Below are 6,480 nucleotides of genomic sequence, written 5' to 3'. Positions count from 1 at the left end.
TCTATAGAAATAAAATTTTAACAAATTTTTTCTATAGGAAATTTTGTTAAGATTTTAGTTTTAATTGTAATTTTGTAAAAATGTTATTTCTATTAAAAATTTTATTAAAATTTTATTTCTATAGAAAATTTTTTCAAAAAATGTATTTCTATAAAAAATCTTGTCAAATTTGTATTTCTATTAAAACTTTTGTCAACTTTTTATTTTTATTAAACATTTTATCGAAATTCTATAGAAAATGTTATATCTAAAGAAAATTTTGTCAACATTTTAGTTCTATAAAAAATTTTCTCAAAATTTTATTTCTATGGAAAATTTTGTGAAATTTTTATTTTTATAGAAAATTTTGTGAAAGAAAAAATTTATAGAAAAATTTTGTAAAAAGTTTTTCTATAGAAAATTTTGTTAAAGTTTTATTTTTTTTTATAGAAAATTTTGTCAAAATTTTATTTTTTCTATAGAAAAATTTTTAAAAATTTTATTTCTATAGAAATGTTTGTTAAAAGTTTATTTCTGTAGAAATTTTTGTTAAGGTTTTAGTTTTATTTGTAATTTTGTAAATATTTTATTTCTATAGAAAATTTTGTTAAAATTTTATTTCTATAGAAAATTTTGTCAAAATTTTATTTCTATAGAAAATTTTTCAAAATTTTATTTCTATAGAAAATTTTGTCAAAATTTTAACAGTATAAAACCTACCATGTTTGGTAGAATTTTAGCAATTATGGTAACCGTGTTCATAACCTGTAACGAAGTCATAGAAGTGTTTCAAAACACCGCGATAATTTTTTGGAAGGACTTCTTAAGGATTCCTCCCTAGTGAACTTATATATTATATATATATTTGAATATATTTGTTTATCTTTCTATTATTTGTTAAATTAAGTTAACCCTATTTTTTGCGGCACTATTTATATCCCATCTTACCTTTAGTTTATACGATTATTTGGAGTAATTGTGTATTATATACAAAGAAAATTATCCTTAATGAAGTCATATCGAGTCCTTTACAAACGTAATTTACATTTCTATTGAATGCATATTGCCAAAATAATAATCTATGAGCATTTTCATAGATGCCAAATAAATGCTCATAGATGCATTTGCTCAACCATGTTATGGAAGATTTAGTTCAAGTAATTTATTGCACATGAATTAGCATAAATGCTTCAAATCGTTTGGGAACAAAGAATGTACTCACGTATAATCAAGGAGCATCATGTCTGTTAGAGACACTGCATATTATCCCAATCAATTGGCATTGTAAGTGGATGGTCTATTGGATAATAAGAATGCCATTAAAATACCATTAGCTGTGGAACAATCTTATATCCTATGCATCTTAATTATTCACAGCAATACAAATTAGTCCTTCTATTTGTGGGATACTATACTCTTAATAGGCAACACGTTTTGCACTCATAAGTGATTGATGAGCTATTTAATTGCGAATGTTATTGGTAAAGGGGACGCACACATCTGCTGCCTTTACGACCATCATATTAAGGATTTCGAAAGAGGAAACTTTTAATTCAATTACCATTATGTATGTCAATATGTAAATAAGTATATTAATATTGATATATTTGTAGTTAAATATTATATTGGCTTTTAAGTTGAACAATAGGCTTTACTTTGTAGTTGTATAAAAGTACCTTATTTCTATTTATAAAGGGTGGTTAAAATTTCAAGGGCCGATGTTGATTTTGAATAAAACACAAACTATTTAGGAAATTATTGTAATTTTATTTTATTATGATATATTGGTATTACTCAATTATGTATGGAACAAAGTATCGGCCAAATGGGCGCCGCGACCTCGGTGTTACACCTCCATCCGATGGTCCAAATTTTCGATGACGCTGAGGCATAATGGAGGTTCTATGCCGTTAATGTGCCGAATTATCTCATCCTGTAGCTCTTGAATTGTTGCTGGCTTATCGACGTACACCTTTTCTTTCAAATAACCCCAAAGAAAAAAGTCCAATGGTGTCAAATCACATGATCTTGGCGGCCAATTGACATCGCCATTACGTGAGATAACTCGGCCATTGAATTTGTTGCGCAAAAGAACCATTGTTTCGTTGGCTGTGTGGCAAGTGGCACCGTCCCACATTGGGGTTTTTGATAACAAAAATGGGAATTAATTGAAAAATGAAATTTAGGAGAACCGAAAAAATTTTTATAGTCGGTAAAAGTACACAAAATTCCACATCACTAGCGCAAAAATTGTGTCTTTGACAAGTACCGTTGTGTCACTATATATGTTTGAAGTTGGAGTTATTTTACGTTTTCCTTGCGTGCGATATAAATGTAAATTATTGGTATCTTAAAAATTAGTTTTGAGTGTTTTCTAAAGCGATAATTAAAAAAATAATAATGGAACCTTCATCCTCAGGTTAATAAGATTATTTTTGTGTTTTTATACCCTCCACCATAGGATGGGGGTATATTAACTTTGTCATTCCGTTTGTAACACATCGAAATATTGCTCTAAGACCCCATAAAGTATATATATTCTGGGTCGTGGTGAAATTCTGAGTCGATCTAAGCATGTCCGTCCGTCCGTCTGTGGAAATCACGCTAACTTCCGAACGAAACTAGCTATCGACTTGAAACTTGGCACAAGTAGTTGTTATTGATGTAGGTCGGATGGTATTGAAAATGGGCTATATCGGCCCACGTTTACGTATAGCCCCCATATAAACCGATCCCAAAATTTGGCTTGCGGAGCCTTCCGGAGCAGCAAAATTCATCCGATCCGGTTGAAATTTGGTACGTGGTCTAAGTATACGGTCTCTAACAACCATGCAAAAATTGGTCCATATCGGTCCATAATTATATATAGCCCCCATATAAACCGATCCCCAGATTTGACCTCCGGAGCCTCTTGGAGGGGCAAAATTCGTCCGATCCGGTTGAAATTTGGTACCTGATGTTAGTATACGTTCTCTAACAACCATGCAAAAATTGGTACATATCGGTCCATAAATATATATAGCTCCCATATAAACCGATCCCCAGATTTGACCTCCGGAGCCATTGGGAGGAGCAAACTTCATCCTACCCGATTGAAATTTGGTACGTGGTGTTAGTATATGGTCTCTAACAACCATGCAAAAACTGGTCCATATCGGTCCGTAATTATATATAGCTCCCATATAAACCGATCCTCAGATTTGACCTCCGGAGCCTCTTGGAGGGGCAAAATTCATCCGATCCGTTTGAAATTGGGTACCTGGTGTTAGTATACGGTCTCTAACAAGCATGCAAAAATTGGTCCATATCGGTCCATATCGGTCCATAATTATATATAGCTCCCATATAAACCGATCCCCAGATTTGAACTCTGGAGCCTCTTGGATGAGCAAAATTCATCCGATCCAATTGAAATTTAGTACGTGTTGTTTAGTATATGGTCTCTAACAAGCATGCAAAAATTGGTCCATATCGGTCCATAATTATATATAGCTCCCATATAAACCGATCCCCACATTTGACCTACGGAGCCTCTTGGAGGAGCAAAAGTCATCCGATGCGGTTGAAATTTGGTACATTTCGTTAGTATATGGCCTCTAACAGCCATGTAAAAATTGTCAAGTTTTATTACTATAGAAAGATTTGTCAAAATTTCATTTCTATAGAAAGTTTTGTAAAAAGTTGATTTCTATAACAATGTTTGTCAACATTTTATTTCCATAGAAAATTTTGTCAAAATTTTATTTCTATAGAAAATTTTGTAAAAAATTTATTTCTGTAGAAAATTTTGTCAACATTTTATTTCTATAGACAATTTTGTCAACACTTTATTTCTATAGCACATTTTGTTAACATTTTATTTCGGCCTGGCCGAACTTACGGCCGTATATACTTGTTTTTTTTTTTAATTTATTTATCCAAATGAATTTCCAAGGTACAACTTCCAAAGCAATGCATATCATCCCAAATGGTGTACTTCCGTCCTATGACAAGCCCATGTAAATTAATTGGAGATGATCCAAGTTTGCACTACTTCCAGATCACAAATTGGGGATCCAAACTACTATTTTGGAACCTCTTTTTATACCCTCCACCATAGGATGGGGGTATATAAACTTTGTCATTCCGTTTGTAACACATCGAAATATTGCTCTAAGACCCCATAAAGTATATATATTTTGGGTTGTGGTGAAATTCTGAGTCGATCTGAGCATGTCCGTCCGTCCGACTGTTGAAATCACGCTAACTTCCGAACGAAACTAGCTATCGACTTGAAACTTGGCACAAGTAGTTGTTATCGATGTAGGTCGGATGGTGTTGCAAATGGGTCACATCGGTCCACTTTTACGTATAGTGGTCCATATAAACGGACCCCCAAATTTGGCTTGCGATTGCTCTAAGAGAAGGAAATATCATCCGATCCGGCTTAAATTTGGTACATGATGTAAGTATATGGTCTCTAACAACCACGCAAAAATCGGTCCACATCGGTTCATAATTATATATAGCCCCCATATAAACCGATCCCCCGATTTGGCTTGCGGAGCTTCTAAGAGAAGCACATTTCATCCGATCGGCTGAAATTTGGTACATGATGTTGGTATATGTTCTCTAATGACCATGGAAAAATCGGTCCACAATGGCCCATAATTATATATAGCCCCCATATAAACCGATCCCCAGAATTGGCTTGCGGAGCCTCTAAGAGAAGCAAATTTCATCCGATCCGGTTGAAATTAGGTACGTGGTGTTAGTTTATGGTATCTAACAACCATGCAAGATTTGGTCCTTATCGACCCATAATTATATATAGCCCCCATATATATCGATCCCCAGATTTGTCCTCCGGAGCCTCTTGGAGGAGCAAAATTCATCCGATCCGGTGAATGGTGTTAGTATAAAGCAGCTAATAACCATGCCAAAATTGGTCGATATCGGTCTATAGTTATATATAGCCGATCCCCAATCACACAAAAATTGGTCCATATCAGTTCATAATCATGGTTGCCACTCGAGCTAAGAATAATCTACTAAAATTTTATTTCTATAGAACATTTTGTCAAAATTTTATTTCTATAGAAAATTTTGTTAAAATTTTATTCGGTTCATAATCATGGTTGCCACTCGAGTCAAAAATAATCTACCAAAATTTTATTTCTATAGAAAATTTTGTCAAAATTTTATTTCTATAGAAAATTTTGTCAAAATTTTATTTCTATAGATTTTTTTTAATTTTATTTCTCTAGAAAATTTTTTTTAAATTTTATTTCTATAGAAAATTTTGTCAAAATTTTATTTCTATAGTAAATTTTGTCAAAATTTTATTTCTATAGAAAATTTTTCAAAATTTTATTTCTATAGAAAATTTTGTCAAAATTTTATTTCTATAGAAAATTTTGTCAAAATTTTATTTCTATAGAAAATTTTGTCAAAATTTTATTTCTATAGAAAATTTTGTCAAAATTTTATTTTAAACTTAATTATATTCGTATTTAATCTGCCTTTTTTAGTTTAATATATACCACGTATGGACTATGTGGTATATATTACGGTGTTAGGAAGTTTTAAGATACCTTGCCATCGGCAAGTGTTACCGCAACCCAAGTAATTCGATTGTGGATGACAGTCTTCAGTAGAAGTTTCTACGCAATCCATGGTGGAGGGTACATAAGCTTCGGCCTGGCCGAACTTACAGCCGTATATACTTGTTTATTTTTATATTTGACTTGTGTTATTATATGAAATTTAGTTTCGCTCGTAAGTCTTTAAATTAGAGGATTTCGAGAAATATATCGATAAATAGTTGTGAATAAAGCCAAATTAAGTAAAAAAGTTTATTTTTTCTAAAACAATAAACTCTTTTGAAAGCATAGATGAAAAAGTTGTCTGCACTTTTTTGCACATTTTGAAATTAAATGAAAATACATTTTTCAACCCCTGGTATTATATGTCCCCAACTGTGCACAAATATTTATTACTTGGAGCAGAAATAATTAACCACGCTTTACTTCCAATTGGACAGTTGTCGGAAGAAGCGCACGAAGCTAGAAACAAAGATTTTAAAAATTTTAGACAGCATTTTTTGCGAAAATGTTCTATGGAAAAGTCAAATGAAGAGATATTTAAAAGACTGTTAATTAACATACTTCGGATCCAGTTATATCAGAAATGAGAAATTAAAAGAGAAGAAACCCCACAATTTGCCTATGGAAGCAATTCAAATGTTGATATTTGAGTCAAATCTTGATGGTGATCAAAATGTCAGTATTGATGATAATGATACATATAGTAATTTTACTGGCGATGATGATAATAATTGTTAAGAATCAGATCAAAAAGCAGATATTCATTCTTTTTTTTTTTTGTTGCAAATTAACTAATGGAAAACAAATAAAATGTGGACTAAAAAATATTTAAAATTTGATTGGTTTTATGTCTTTTAGTGAATTTGGCCGAAAAAAGTTAAAACTATAAACAGGGAAAGCTACTTCGAATTAATTC

Source organism: Haematobia irritans, chromosome 1 (assembly GCF_050003625.1).
Source record: "Haematobia irritans isolate KBUSLIRL chromosome 1, ASM5000362v1, whole genome shotgun sequence".
NCBI lineage: Eukaryota > Metazoa > Arthropoda > Insecta > Diptera > Muscidae > Haematobia > Haematobia irritans.
Note: the sequence above shows the minus strand (reverse complement) of the source record.